Consider the following 15,447-nt stretch of genomic DNA (forward strand, 5'->3'; position numbering starts at 1 on the left):
TTGAAAGTGCAGCCTCGTGTACACACAGTTTTTATGACTTCTTTTAAAAATCTTATCTTATTCTTTTGAAATGAACTCTAATAGGACACATTTATTCATTTACAAAATTGAAACTGTCCTGCTGTCCTTACACATGGTTCTGAAAAAAGCTAAGACGTGTTTTCTTGTTGACTTCATTGAGAGGTTGCGACCATATCATTGCTGTCTAGTGAGAATCGAGAGAGGGAAGTATGGAAAATAAACAAGTTAAGAATCTTCTTTGTAAGGTAACATTAAGGAATGGATATTTGTTCTGCAACTGATGGTCAGTTAAAATACTACATTACATTATAGAGAAGTGAAATTTTCTTCAAAATGGATCGGAACTTGCTTAGTGTGTTGACACATGCAATGGGGTTGATAAGGTCACAGGATCATTATGGGGACAGTGAACGTTAAGGCCAAGGTTAATCCACCACCCTGATCTGTTTATGTATTCTCCAGTTTATTAGTTTCTGAAATCCCGAGTGCCTGTTATACTAAATAGTGGGTTTTGGGATCAGGTTTTCCATGCATGTGATATTTTATTTTGGTCATAGCCTCTTGTCCTCTTCCCCCTCCCGCTGACCACTTTCTCTTCCCACACAGTCCTCCTTCTTCCTACTGCCATCTCTGTTCATGTTTGGTTTGATGAGTTTAATCAGGGTTGCTGACAGTAGCATGGATACAGGGTTATTTATAAGAGCAGCCACAGTTTATCACTGGCTCTATTATTGAAGGGATTGTCTTAGTTAGGGTTCCCATTGCTGTGAAGAGTCACCATACCCAAAGCAACTCTTATAAAGACGACATTTAACTGGGGCTGGCTTACAGGTTCAGAGGTTAAGTCCATTATCATCAAGGTAGGAGCATGGCAGCTTCCAGGCAGGCATGGTGCAGGAGGAGCTGAGAGTTCTATATCTTGTTCAGAAGAGAACCAGAAGATGGTCTCCCAAGCAGGAGGAGGGTCTCAAAGCCCAGCCCCCTTCCCCAGTCATACATTTCTCCCAACAAGGCCTACACGTATTTCAATAAGGCCACACCTCCTAATATTCCCACTCCCTGGGCCAAGCATATTCAAGCCACCATATATATGATCTTCCCTTTCTCCAGCAACCAGTTTGTGCTAATATTTCAAGAAGGGGTGGAGACTTATGAGCATCTTCCCCAAACATGAGTGTTTAAGAAAGAGCCATGGTGAACAGTGCCTGGTGGAACTGTGAGAGAGACTCCAAGATAAAAGACAAGAGCACCTCTCACCTCAGATGTGTTTTGTCCCCTGGGTTGTTCCTGTAGGTAGTTTCATGCGTCCTGTGACAAACATGTAAGTTCAGTGTTTATTCTTGTTTGAAGTCAGAACATAGATATTGGACTCCTGAATCTAGACATAGCTTTCCACCTTGCTTTTGTGCCATCCCAGATATAATCTATAGTATGTGCCAGGCAATTGTGTTTAAATTGGTCTGTCTTGAGAAAGTTCTGGGAAAGGGCTGCTCTACTAATATTTAGTATGTGCTTACTGGCAATTATTTACATGTGTTTTTGGGCCATGTGTTTCTAAATTCAAACAATCTTCCTTGGATCATTGCTTTCTTTGTTGCCTTCATGTGTAAAAGTAGAGGTAAAGAAGTTAAGCTAAGTTTGTCTACAGCATCAGACTGTCATCTGCCCCATTGTTTCAGATCCTCAGATCCCAGGTCCAGCAGAAAAGGTCTGCACACGTAGGCTGAAAAGTCAGCAATGGGGAATTGTGATGGTCCTTTTTGTGCAGGTAGTGAGTTCATGAGTACAACATCAATGTCAAGCCTAAAAATGATGCTCAAAATATGTTTGCCACTGACTCTGACTTTTGCATTATTCCTGCAACCTTTTTCTGTGATATTCTTGGAACCTTGAAAAGGAAGATATAGAAATCCCATTGAGGGATCCACATTCAATAGTCATTTATTCTCAGTCTATTGTAGAGTTATGGATCTCTGGAAAAGCATGTGCCCACTGCAAAAAGTAGTGTCTCTGACTAAAGCCATCAGCGTCACTCATCTACAAAGCATGTTCCCAAATTAAAATGCTAGCAGTAGCTTCCCTAGTAGGCCTATGGTCCCAGCTCTAGGCTTTGACCAGATTTATAGCATCAGGTATGGATTCTCTCATAAGGCCTTGAATCTAATGAGAAAGTGGTTGGTTAACCCCATAATAATCATGCCACTATTGCCCCATGGGCACATCTCCTGGGGCCAGCCAGTGGTGTAGCACATACGATTTGTAGATAGGTAAGCCATCCGATGACTTCTTCCCTGGCTGCCTGAATCACGCCTACTGCCACCTAAAAGCTAGCCAACAAATAGGAAACTTCCAGTTAATTTACAGCTTTATTTCTGCACGTCCCATGGCCCAAGCATCATGACTTCAACGGTTGTTCTTAATACCTAGTTCTGGCAGGGAACCAAGAGCAATAGCAATAGGCTGAGTCATTTTGAAGGACTCAAGAGCTCTGTGATAAAAACCTCACTGGATGGTATAGCATCCCCAGCACTAAGGCTTTCATTCAATAACTGTGGCTTCCAGTAGCAGCTTTATCTACCCGCATAGCAAAAACCTATGTGTTCTTAAAAGTATGTCTGAGACCAAAAACAAACAAACAAACAAAAAAAAATCCAGTCTATCATCATGATGTCTTCTTACTTCTTATCCAGTTTATATGTCTAAGCCAATACAGTCTAAACTAACTCAACTTAAAAGAACTGTAGACCGTATACTCATCCAGGTAAAGACACACCTGCACTAAAAAAAACCATGAGAAGGTTTTCCTCCAATGCTGTTTTAAGACCAAATAGGCAGTACATTTGTAGAAACGAGAAGTAGCAACAAACTGAACTAAAGTGATAGATCAAGAAACACTTTCAGGCCTGCCATATAGCATCGCCAGGATCAGAAGCAATGACAACCCACAGATAGTCCTGCCTACACTATGTCCTGTTCACCGCTGCAAAGGACAGAGCCCTCTGTGGTGTGGGCGCTTGTTGTGAGTTGTTGGGATGCTCTGTAATGGCCTAGTTTCCCTCTGAATAGGCAGTGCAGACCTAGATATGCAAGGGTCCTGACTTTTTCCAAGCTTGGAGTGCCTGTGCATATATTTCATGTGACCCATATGCACAGGAAGAAGGTGGGCATGTACCCTTAGGAGTGCATACCTCCTCCCATTACTCCCAAGGTGATGGAACCTTGGAGAATGAGTTCAACTAAAGTCTCAAGCAATTGCCAACTTAATTCAGAGTCCCAGGCAATTTATTCTCTGAAGGTTAAGAAAGGACACATAAGTAAAGTTCTCATGAGTTTAAGCTGTATACTATCACAAGGTCAAGTCACACCTGGTAGCAACATTTTTTTTTTTTTTTTTTGGTTTGGTTTTTATTGTTGTTGTTGGTCCATAGAGGCATATAAAGGATAGCTTAAACATTTAATTAAACAACAACATCAAGATATCCATGAGTAATGTGAAGTCAGCACATTCTTATCCATTAAATCAGGAAGAACCACAAAAACACATTCCAAGAACAAGTCGGTTTTGAAGAAACTGAGGTCACAAGACGCTTGTCTTCCTTTCTTAGGGTGTTCTCATAAGCCGTTCTCCTCACATGACTTCGATCTCAGGCTGTACTCTGACACACGTTGATGTGGGTTGAACAGGTATTTTTGAAGAGGTTTAATACATATGCAGTCATTCTTAGTCCTGACCTGGTTGCTTGTGTTTATGGAGGGTTGCTCCTTTGTCCTCAGTAGGGAACAGTACCAGAGCATCTTTCTGTGCCTGTCCTTACTGACTTAGACCCACGTATGGAGTCCTGGGAACTCCTGCTGTAGAAGAAGCCCCACCTCGCATGCGATGGCTGTTACTGTTGGTGTCAGTAATCTGTAATTGAGACGCAGAATCTGATGACTAAGAAGTGAGAGGACCTTCTCATCGGAGCTGAGTTGATAACACATGTGTTATATGTCTTGGGTCCCCTGAATAAATTATTTACAATCTGGAGCTACCGCCAGCTCGCTCTGTTCTAAAAAACTCATTTTCCTTCAGCTCAGATCTAAAACTAATGCCTCCTTTCTGAGATTATCCAGGATCACAAATTCAGAAGCTGATACAGTCAGCAGGCAATGCCAGGGTGTGCTGCCAACCAGAATTAGAAGGCAAGGGAATTGGCCATCAAACTAGAAGGCAGACTTTCATTAAACAAAGCTTGATTCATTGCTTACACTTTAGCTAAATGTCCAGTCTAATAGACCTCTGAAACTTGAAAGAAAAGTGCTTTAATTGTTCTAACTTTAAATTTTAAATTAATATAAAATTATAGCATTTTCAAATATCTTTTTTCTCTTTAATCCTTCCCATATACTACCCAAGTCTCTCAAATTCATGGTCTCTTTTTCTTTGTTTTCGCTACACACAATCTCTCTCTCTCTCTCTCTCTCTCTCTCTCTCTCTCTCTCTCTCTCACACACACACACACACACATACACACACACACACAGACACACACACACACTTCTCCTGCTCTCGCCATTATTTAATTGCCTGGAGTTCACACACACACACTTCACCTGCTCTCGCCATTATTTAATTGCCTGGAGTTCTTCATGTAGGTGTATGGTCCCTTGAGATTTCTGACATTTGTGTACCTATGTCTTGTTTAAGCAGCCATATGGTTGAGGTACCTTGGTGTAGTTATGTGGTTATTTCCAGGAGACATTCTTACAGCAGATTTCTTGATCCCCTGACTCACGCAATCTTTCTGCTTCCTCTTCAGGAATGTTCCCAGAGCTTTAAGTGCAGGAGTGTCTTAGTTACATTTTCCATTACCACAATAAACACCATAGCCAAAAGCATAACAGAAGAGTAAAGGGTTGTTTCATCTTATACTTCTAGGTAGCACTTGATCACTGAGGAAAGTCAAGGTAGGAATTCAAGGCCGGTAACTGGAAGCAGGAACTGAAGCAGACGCCATGGAGGAATGTTGTTTAGTGGTCTGGTCCCCATGGCTTCTTCATCTTGCTGTCTTAAACAGCTCAAGACCATCTCCTTGGAATTGTGCACATATGTGGAATTGCTCACTATGTGCTTGGCCCTCCAGTATCAATCATTAAGCAAGGAAATGTCCTATGACATTCTCTATGGGAAATCTGGATGGGGGCATTTTCTTATCTGATATTCTTCTTTCCTAATAACTCTAGCTTTCAGCAAATGGACAGAACGAACCAACCAACCAACCAACCAACCAACCAACCAAAAAACAAAACAAAACACAACTGAGAGAAATTGTATTGTAGATTATCAACACTTAATATGCATTTTTGACCAGTTATAGTTTTGCATAATGGTCCCTATCTCTTGCAAAGAGAATTGTCCTAGATGAAGGGTAGGAGATATACTTTTCTGTAGGTATAAGGAGAAGCATTAAGAATGCAGTTAGGGTTTCTCCTGGTTTAGTAAAGTGCTTTTTGATTCTTCTCTAAGATCGATGACTTTACTAGTTTAGGTGGTTGGGTAAGTACCAGGCATGGTTTAACTCACATTGAAAAGACCTCAAGTTCAATGAGACAACTGTTACTGAGAAGATGTGAGTGCCACTGTTGTGCTTTAGAGCTATCACACCATGGTGGTCGCTGTTGGACTTCAGGGGTGTTACAACTGGGTAGAATTATTAGTTGGTTTCCTTCCTTGGCAGCTGGCATGGCACTTTCTGGTACCATGGAGTCTAGTCCTCAGGGAGGAAGCTTTCAGGCTGTATCCAGCTTAGATACTTTGAGTCTTAAGGCCCAAGTGCATGGCATCTCCAGCAACGGGGAATCACCTTCAACTTCTGGGAAGCCATCAAAGACAACAGCTTCGGCCTATACTGTTTTGGGGGTCACCTGGACTCCCCTGGCCAACACAGAATGGGGCCATGTCATGGCTTTTGTTAGTCTATAACTCGTGTCAGCCAAAGTAGTATAACACCATTTAAACTCTATGTGTATACACACACACTTGCATGTATTGTATGTACCTATAGGTAAATAAATGCACTGTGGCATTTTCAAACATCCTGAGTGTTATTTGCTCTTCTTTCCCCTCTTTCCTTCTGTACTGAGCTCTTTCTTCCTACCTTCACAATCGAATCCCCAGGTTTTCCCATTTCTCCCTTCAACATTTAATACTTTTCTTGTGATTTAAAATGATTGTACTCTGTGCTTTTAAGTCTCATAACATGAACACACACACACACACAGTCCATAACTGGGACTATCATTTAGGGCTATTTAACCCTTTTTGAGCAAATTTCATAGCTTACTTTCATAGAGCCCTGAAAACTACTCCTGCCCAAGAAGGGAGAAGTTAGGATGGAAAGAGACATCATTCCTGATACAGATTGATTAATATTCTTCTGCAGTGACCCAGGGAATCATCAAACGTCTGTCTCCCTGGAGCAGACACTTTTAGACTCTAGTCAAGGCAGTTGCAGTCTGTTTGTTCCCTTCTTCCACATATCCATGTGGAAACAAAGAAATTACTCTGGAGTGGAAGATTTGTCTGAGAAAATTCTTATGCAACTAAATTTACCTGGAATTGGCAAGATTAGCTTTTTCTCCCTCCTGAGCATAAAAGAGACTTAAAATAGAAATTAAGTTCCATTACAAGGAAATCAGTTTCATTCCTCATACTTGTATTTGTGGCCCGAGAAAACCCATGACCATTACACAAATAGAAGAATTTCCATCTGAGCTGCTACAAAGGCAGGGGATGATAATTTAACATGATGGCTAACTAATCATTTAAGTCAACTTGAACATGAGCTTGTCACCTCAAGGAAATAGATAGAAAAGAAAATTCTGGAAGTGTTCAGGCTAAGTCCAAAGCTGCCGTCTAGAGAAGACTTCACTTTGATGATTTGACGAACAAACTGCATTTCTATTGAATGGCGAAGTCTATGTCATTCATTATGAAAATAGACTAGAAAATTATAATCTTTGTAAGTGAATTCATTATGAAAGTAATTTACAAAATACATTAAGCTCTTTCACGATCTTTCTAAAGGAAAAGCCAAATAGTTTTAAATACATTGCAAGGTCATTATCATTTCTGTCTTAGATCTTACTTTTCATTAGTTACTTTGTGAATTATGTGTTGCACTCATATCTAAATTTGCTTATGCTTTACGTGACACAAACTGATTTTTATGTGTGCCTTGGAGAATCACATTTCAATGATGGTTTCATTGTTTAAAATAAAGATGAAATTCCAGTTTTTAAAATACTGCAGTAAAATGTTCTTTTCTTTTCTTCTTTTTCTCAAATTTGTATAAGCCGACATTGCTCCATGGAGACTGTAACATGATCCTTCATCTTTTGAATTTTTGTATCAAATCACCATTTTAAACTCCTGAGAGCAGGAGAAGCCAGGCAAGCCAGTTACACGTTTAAAATAAGGTTGTTTGACCCTCTTTGGAGTTGAAAACTCAGTTATCAACTTAAATTAAGGAGGAAGTCAGAGCAGATTTGGTGTCTCTCTAAGCGGTGCACACTTACAATGCTGTTCATTACCAAGAACATGCCGGTACATGTTTGTTTCCCAGGAAAAATAGAGCCCTATTCATTATTCATAGAGGCCCTCCTGTACAGTAACGACATTCATTCTCTAATGGTTCCATGACTGGGGTGTTGTGAAGCCCAAAGATGTTATTTTTGGAAGATAGTCTGCCAATTAAAAGCAAACAGCACTGAATTGCTTAGTAATGTCTTCAGCATTGATTGCCTGTGACAGCGAATGAACAGGAGAGAAACCAAAGGCTCACCGCCTCCTGTTCCCATGCTGCCTCGCTTCAGCTGCCCCCTTGCAAATAAGTCCAACTTAAAAGCGCAGTCTTTTCCCCCTTCATGTCCCAAGTAACTTGAAAAAACACTAAATTCATTCTCTTACAAACATTTACTTATTTCTCCGTGAGATGTAATAAAATGTGTGAAGTTAATAGAGTAACTAGTGTTAGGCGTGATTACCTGGAGGTGAGTTCAGGATACGAAGACAAATATAGCCATATTCTTTAATCGAAAGACAATATTTTATATGAACTAAATATATTCTCCAGTTTTGTGACTTATAAAACAAGGAAGAAAAACTGCATGGAGGTTGATACCCATAGTCCTAGCACTTCAGAGACTGAGGGAGGAAGATCAGAATTTCAAGGTCATCCTGAATAGTATGGGGGGAGGGGAGGTGTGAAACCAATCAGGGAAAAATTAGAATCTGTTTATAAATAAATTAAATGGTAATTGAAGGGTCTGGAAGCAAATATTCAGGGTGGTTGAGGCACCAGTCAATCAAGTTTGAGGTCAGCATGGGAGAGCCTGTGTCAGGAAAACAGCACAGAAACAAAGAAGCAAAGGCAGGGGCAGAATGCTGTCCGCACATGTTTTATGTAAATTATGTGCCATTAAACTGGACTAGAGTTTGGCTTACCAAGTAGTAGTACAGATCAGGGTCACTGGGATTTTCTTAATCAAAGTTCTAAGAGGACTAGTATTTGGTACTTTTGGACCAACCACAAGCCTACTACCGTCCTATTTCTCTTTTGTTTAGATCTTAATGTTTTTTAACCAGTAACCCCTGAGCTCGAGTCTCTAGCTGCATAGGTAGCAGAAGATGGCCTAATCTGCCATCATTGGGAAGAGAGGCCCCTTGGTCTTGCAAACTTTATATGACCCAGCACAGGGGAAGGCCAGGGCCAAGNAGTGGGAGTGGGTGGGTAGGGGAGCAGGGGCNGGGGTGGGGTATAGGGAACTTTNGGGATAGCATTTGAAATGTAAATAAAGAAAATAATAATAATTTAAAAAATGTTTAATAAATTTTGTTTTATGTGTAATACAGGAGTGCATTGCTGAACATTTTAAGGACCCTACGAAATAATTATTTTGCACTTCTTTATAGTTTAAAAGATTTTATCTTTTAATATTATGTGCATGTGTGCATGTGCACGCGTGCACACATGCACACACACACACACACACACACACACACACACGAGTGCAGTACTCTTGGAAGCCAACAGAAAGTGTCAGATCTCCAGAATCTAGAGCTACAATTGATTGTGAGCTATTGGATTGTGGGTATTGGGAGTGAACTGGGGTTCTCCACAAGGAGATTCTCATTTGAGTGCTCCAGATGTCCCTGTATTTCCAATCATGACGGTAAATGATCAGAATTTGGAAGTTCATATGAATGGTAATTAATTTGAAAACTTTTCCTCTCATAACTCCCCAAGCATTAACATTCACTATGAAAGGACCAGTTAGCAATTTTTTTTTAGGAATTACCTCAATATTTACAAAATAAATCACCAAACAAAATGATTACTGTCTTTGCCAAGGAAGGAAGCAACATTTATCAGGGAAGTTACTGGTTTGTTCAGAGATTGACTTTATTGAGTTGGTTCCATGAAGGCTCTGGGCTCTCTTGGCAGAGTTTGTACATTAATATCATAGTTTCAGGACCAGCAATAGTCATTTGGATGGTCTCTTAGGTATGTGTTACTGCAGCCAATGAATAGAGGAAAGCTGTGTCTGCTTCGGCTCAGGAACATTTTCCCTAATCCCTTCCATTACTTGCCACAGAAAAACAACTTTTACTTTATGATGTAGTGACACTCAGCAGAGATTTTTTTATTGGCTGTATTTACAAGTGTGTGTAGCAAATCCATTTGAAATGTTCACTGGTTTGCTTAGTAATTTACAATGAATTTGACGACCTTAATCATTGCATTTTGAGGTTATAAGCCAAATTAAAATTTAAAACTTTGACTATTTTGGTTATTAAAAAATGTTTAAATCACTTCTCATCATTAAACTAATTTTGTATCAGTTGCATTTATAATAATAAATAACAATGCTTATTCCTATCAGTATTATAAAATTTTCTTTATGTTTACTTTTTTTGATTACTAAAACAACTCAAGGGATTTTATAATTTATTTTCCTATGTAACTTTTTGTTTTAACCTTTTTCCTACATAAGATATTAAGTTCAATAAATTAGCTTGGTCAAGACATTATAAATACAACACAGTATTTTTAAAGTTCCATAGAATATAACTAAAAGATTGTAGGCCTCTATATAAAAAGATAATTAATATGAGTAATATGTTGTCTGTGAACCATCCTTTGTTGTTATTTACTCAAAAACTAAGTCGGGCACTATGCTTATCTAGTGTTGAAATAATTAATGAGAGGTTATTAACCTAGGGTCTTTAATGTCGGATAAATGATTTTTATAAAGAGGAATTGTTTTCAACTGATGGAAGTCAGTAATGTGTGAAGCAATTGCCTTTAAGGAATGGCATTGTTCCCAGACAGATGATCTGAGAGCTGTGCAAAGCTAAGTCTGGACTGCCAGATGCAGGTTTCCAATAGTCTAGGTATGTCAGTCCAATGGCACAGCCACAGAACTGTCTTTCACAGCCCTCATAACTGAATTCATAATGAGCTACAGAAAAACAAGGTGATCCTTCTGCATTGAGATTTTCATTTGTGTCTGTCTTATGTGTACATAGCTGAGTTGGGAACACTTCCAAAACACATGATGGCCTTTAAATAATGACAGTCTTGAAGGAGTCTACTAATATAGTGGAGAATCAAATATAAATTACACCTTTCCTGATATTCAGTGATGGAGGAGAAGGACACTCAAGGAACTATTATCTTGGCTAAGACTTTCCAAGGCATACAGTGGAGTTGTAGCATTTTTGAGAGTAAATATTTTGTTATTTAATATTTAAATGCACTCGATAGACTAAAACACATTTCTAAGTATGAAAATTCCTTAAGAATCAATGGAGAGTAGATATTTGGATCATTAATAAATATGAAAATGGGAACTAACATTTTAAATCATTGTAATGCTTGAAAATGTTTAATACTCCTAGATGACTGATAGTAGCATTTCAAGTCGATAGAGTAGTGTTTATGTATATGTGAAATACTCTCACTGTCTGTGTTTCAAACAATTACAGGTCTTTTAGTCTTTTTGAGTAAACCTTGCCTTGACTATTAGGCAAACTTGGATTTAGAAGGTGTCCTGATTCCTTCTCTGACGGAGAACTATGGCTTCACAGTCTTGGAGAAAAACCAGACAAAAAGAGACAAACAGACTCTGTTGTCCTTGGTGCCTAGATCATCCCGTTGGATCTAGGAACCCCACTGGCCTGGGGATGCACTAGAGATAAAATTGTCATTGGTGTCTATGGGCATAAGTACTAACATTCCCAAACTGTAGACTGAACACTTAGTGTTCAGTAGATCATAGTTTACAAAAGGAAATATAATTTTTGTTCTTCCTGTTTTCTATTCACCCTCCTTTACCTTTTCTTTCTCTGTAACTCAGCAGCCATCCAGTGTCTGGGTATCCGACAGATTTACTCTTCAGTTTCTGATAGCATTTTCATTATGAAACCTGATTTTCAAGAGGCAGGCAACTTAGTTAAGCAATGCTGATTCACATGAAGCTACAATGTGAGAGACACACACCCTCAGATTCATTCCCTTTCCTTTCTAAGATATCATTCAAACTTATTTGTCCACTTTGATCTAAAACACACAAAGTAGAAGCTAAAATTCAACCAGTTTCTCATTCCTGAAATAATAAAGCTGAGCAAAACAGTTATAAACTTTGTAATCATGGCTCTTTTTCCCCGTTTGACCCAAGTCCGTGTTTTAAATATACTTTTAATGTTTTGAGGTTATAATGCAATTTCATCGAGTCTCAAAAGTTACAAGAAAAACGTCATAGATGAATGTTGTTGTTTCATACAGAAAGATGCTAACGGTTGTTTGTTTCCACGTGTGATGCAATGGTGAGAATTGAGATTTTGCTCTGTAAAGTATGTCAAATGGAGTCAATAAAAGTGTGACGTTCATTTCAAAACAATGAAATCTTTCTTATTAAAAAGTTGAATTTCCTGCAGAAAACATGGATTGGGCAGAAAAGACAAGATAAAAATGTAAACTACTCTACTGTAGAGCCTGAGAGGGTACTTCAAGTTCATTGGCTCACCGGTGGTAGTCTTCCCTAAGGGCTACAAGACTCTTGTGGAAAACACACCTGAAAACTGACAGTAACTCTGTCTGTACAGTCAAAGCCTTTAGTCTTTGAACCTGAGGTGGTCTGGCACACTCCTAAGGATGACTCGAATGCTTCTCTGGGGTTTCCAGTAAGGCAATTTCTCATCCTCCCAGTACCTCTGTCTTTGATGATTACTGCAATTGTTGCCATGCGGAAAAATCTCCCGACTTGGATTCAACAAGGCTACCTCTAATTTGTTCTCTTAGATTTGTCTCTTGCCTTCAATTTCTCTTGTTCAAGCTTTAGATTGGTGTCCGTGCTTATATTATTTTCATTGGAAAACGGCAGAAAAACAAAACACTAGTATTCCTAAACTGCAGGGTACTTATTGATTATGTAATAAGAGGTTCAGCATTGGATTGGTGACTCAGATAGAAAACCAGGAGCTTTGAGCATCTCCACCCGTCTTCTCTGTTATCTCTGTGAGCAAAGCTGTGCTTTCTATTCACAATTCAACCATCTACCTCTAAGGAGTCAAGAGGTGAGGGGAAAAGACCTTTCTGCTTCAAAAACAAGGTGGTCTTTATACATGTGCGTACACACACACACACACACACACACACACACACACACACACACACACACACTAGTGATACTATTACCGTGATGAAACACTGTAACACTGACTAAAAGCAACTTAGGGAGGAAGTTTTTCATTCCTGAAAGCATATGGGGCAGGAACTGAAATAGAACTAGAACCTGGAGGTCCCTGATGATGCCGAGGACAAGGAATGGTTTTGTTCCCTGTCTTGCTTCCTAAGGCTTTCTCAACAGCCTGCTTTAATGAACCCAGGACCAACAGCCTTGGGGTATGGCACCATCCACAATGGTCTGGTCCCTCTCCTATCAACCAGTAACAATGAAAAGGCCCTACAGGCTTGCCTACAGCCCCATCTTATGGAAGCATTTTCTCAAATGAAGTTCAGTCCTCTCAGATGATTAGCCTGTGTCAAGTTGACATAAAACTAACCAGCATGTTGTGTGTGTGTGTGTGTCTGTGTGTGTGTGTGTGTGTGTGTGTGTGCATGACAAGGTTATTAGATTCCATGGAGTTAGAGTTCCGGGTAATTGTGATTCACTGATTCATCTAATATGAGTGCTGAAACTAAGCTTGGATCTCTGAAGTTCAGTAAGCTCTCTCAAATAGTGAGCAGTCTTCCTATATTTATCTTGCTTTTAAATCAGGAAAATATTTCTTGGAAATCTCATCTTAAATCACTTTGGTCAGAAATGGTTCCTCCAGCCCAGCTCCATCGTATTTAATTGAACAGGAGAAGGATGGCCTGCAGTGACTTAGGTCAAAAGCGATTCTTTCCTTAGGGTGGACATGTTTTGCAAACACGTTTTTCAGGGTGATTGACGGAGGATGCCTGATTGGCTTGCCACCCTTGGTTGCTGAAGACCAAGTTGTTTCACTAAAACTCAAAGTCTCTAAAGTTCTGTTTATATTTTGACCCCAAGGATTCTGAAGAAAAGCTGGGCTTAGAAAATGGATTGGAAGCAGGAGTCTTAGTGGCCATGATCTGCGTTTCCAACAAGACCCGATGTCAGCATTTCAATAATCTTTCTTTTTTGTCTACTGAACCAAGCATTACATCATACAAATCCATTCTTCAAAGCTTATCTTCACATTCTTCCCATTTTCCATCTTCCTAGCTTTAGTCTCAAATACCTAAAGTATGATTTCACAATGATTTCAGTGTACCTTCTAGCCGCCTATTAAATCTCCTTTGTCTATTTGCTTCCTCTGAATAACATTCTTCAATCTTCCTTTTCCTTACTGTGCCTGTTATAAACATGGCAGCTGTCATTCAAGTCCTTGGTCAACAGGATTACCTAAGTCATAGATATTCTCTTATTCTCAACGAATTTCTATCACCTCCCCTTCCCATCGCCTCATCAAGGTGCCGCCTCAGGTAGAGTTCTGGCTTCATTCTTTTAACACTACTTCAAACAATGCTGTATTACACAATATGTGGGCTAGGCAAATTACCTAAGTCCTTGGTCTGACTAAAGTTCACAAAACAGCCCCAAACTGCTTGAACCTTCCTGTAGAATTAAGCTCATCTATTTATGCTTGGTGAATCTAGTAATGTTCTATGTGTTAGCCTTCTTACAAGTATAGTATGGAGTATGGAGTATGGAGTGCTCATCAAATATAAAAGGATTTGCCAATCTTCAGGTAATCATCATAACCCATAAAAAAAGACCATTGAGATGGTCTTTTTATGCATATGTGTTTGCCAGTGTACACAACCTTTGGTGTGTGCTCAGAATTGCTATCTACCTCCTTGAAAGTGTGTGGATTCGTGTGTGTGTGTGTGTGTGTGTGTGTGTGTGTATGTTTCTAGAGGCCAGAGGGGGTCTGATATCTCTGGAACTGGAATTACAGGAGTTTTAGAGCCATATTGTTTGGGAGCTGAGAATCAAACTCTTGACTTCTCAAGAACAACATGCGATCTTAACTGCTGAGCCATCTATCCCTTTAGCCCTCTGACTACCTCCTTTGATGCTGACTGCAAAAGGCTCAAAGCTCCTCAACTAGGCTAAACTCCTTTCTGTTCCTCCAGCGCTAGCATTTTGTATGAATTTTTGAAGATGCAACAAGCAAGCACTCTATCACTCTATAAGGACAGCACCATTTAAAAAGCATTTCTAAAACGAGCCTGGACCCTCCTCTTGAGTCTTACTGATGATGGGCTAAAAAGGAGTTCTTGGAAAAGAAGATGTGCTGAATGGTTCTGACAGTAAGGAAGGTGCCCAGGACAGGGGCAGATACAATGGTTAGGCTTCAGGAGCCCTTCTGGTCATCAGGAAGACATCGTTCTGCAGATTTATACCTCAGTACTGCAGAACTAGGCCTGACCCTGTACTGACTTCTCAGGAACTGTGAGACCAGGGTCCACAAGGCCTCACTATTGGAGAGCATTTCCATTGGTTAGTTTCAGGAGCTGTGGGTTTCAGGACAGACTTAAGTCTGTTTGTAATCTGTGCTCATTAGTGTGAAAAAAATCCCAGGAAGTTTGCTAAACCTGAATCTTCACTTGCATCCCATTTCACAGACTTCTGAGAACTTGGGAGAGAATGTTAAGGTTAGCGTGCTTGAGAAAATCTGATGAGAGAAAATTAAGACACCTTGTCCCTCCCGGGGTCCTGTTTCATGCATGACCAGCAGCCATTGTTTTATCTTCACATGCCCTAAGCCTAGTGATTTAAGAAGCCAGTGTTTTGTAGGTGGAACCCCCCTCCTTTCCTCTGTGTGTGTGTGTGTGTGTGTGTGTGTGTGTG

Source organism: Mus pahari, chromosome 8, assembly GCF_900095145.1.
Source record: "Mus pahari chromosome 8, PAHARI_EIJ_v1.1, whole genome shotgun sequence".
Taxonomy (NCBI): Eukaryota; Metazoa; Chordata; class Mammalia; order Rodentia; family Muridae; genus Mus; species Mus pahari.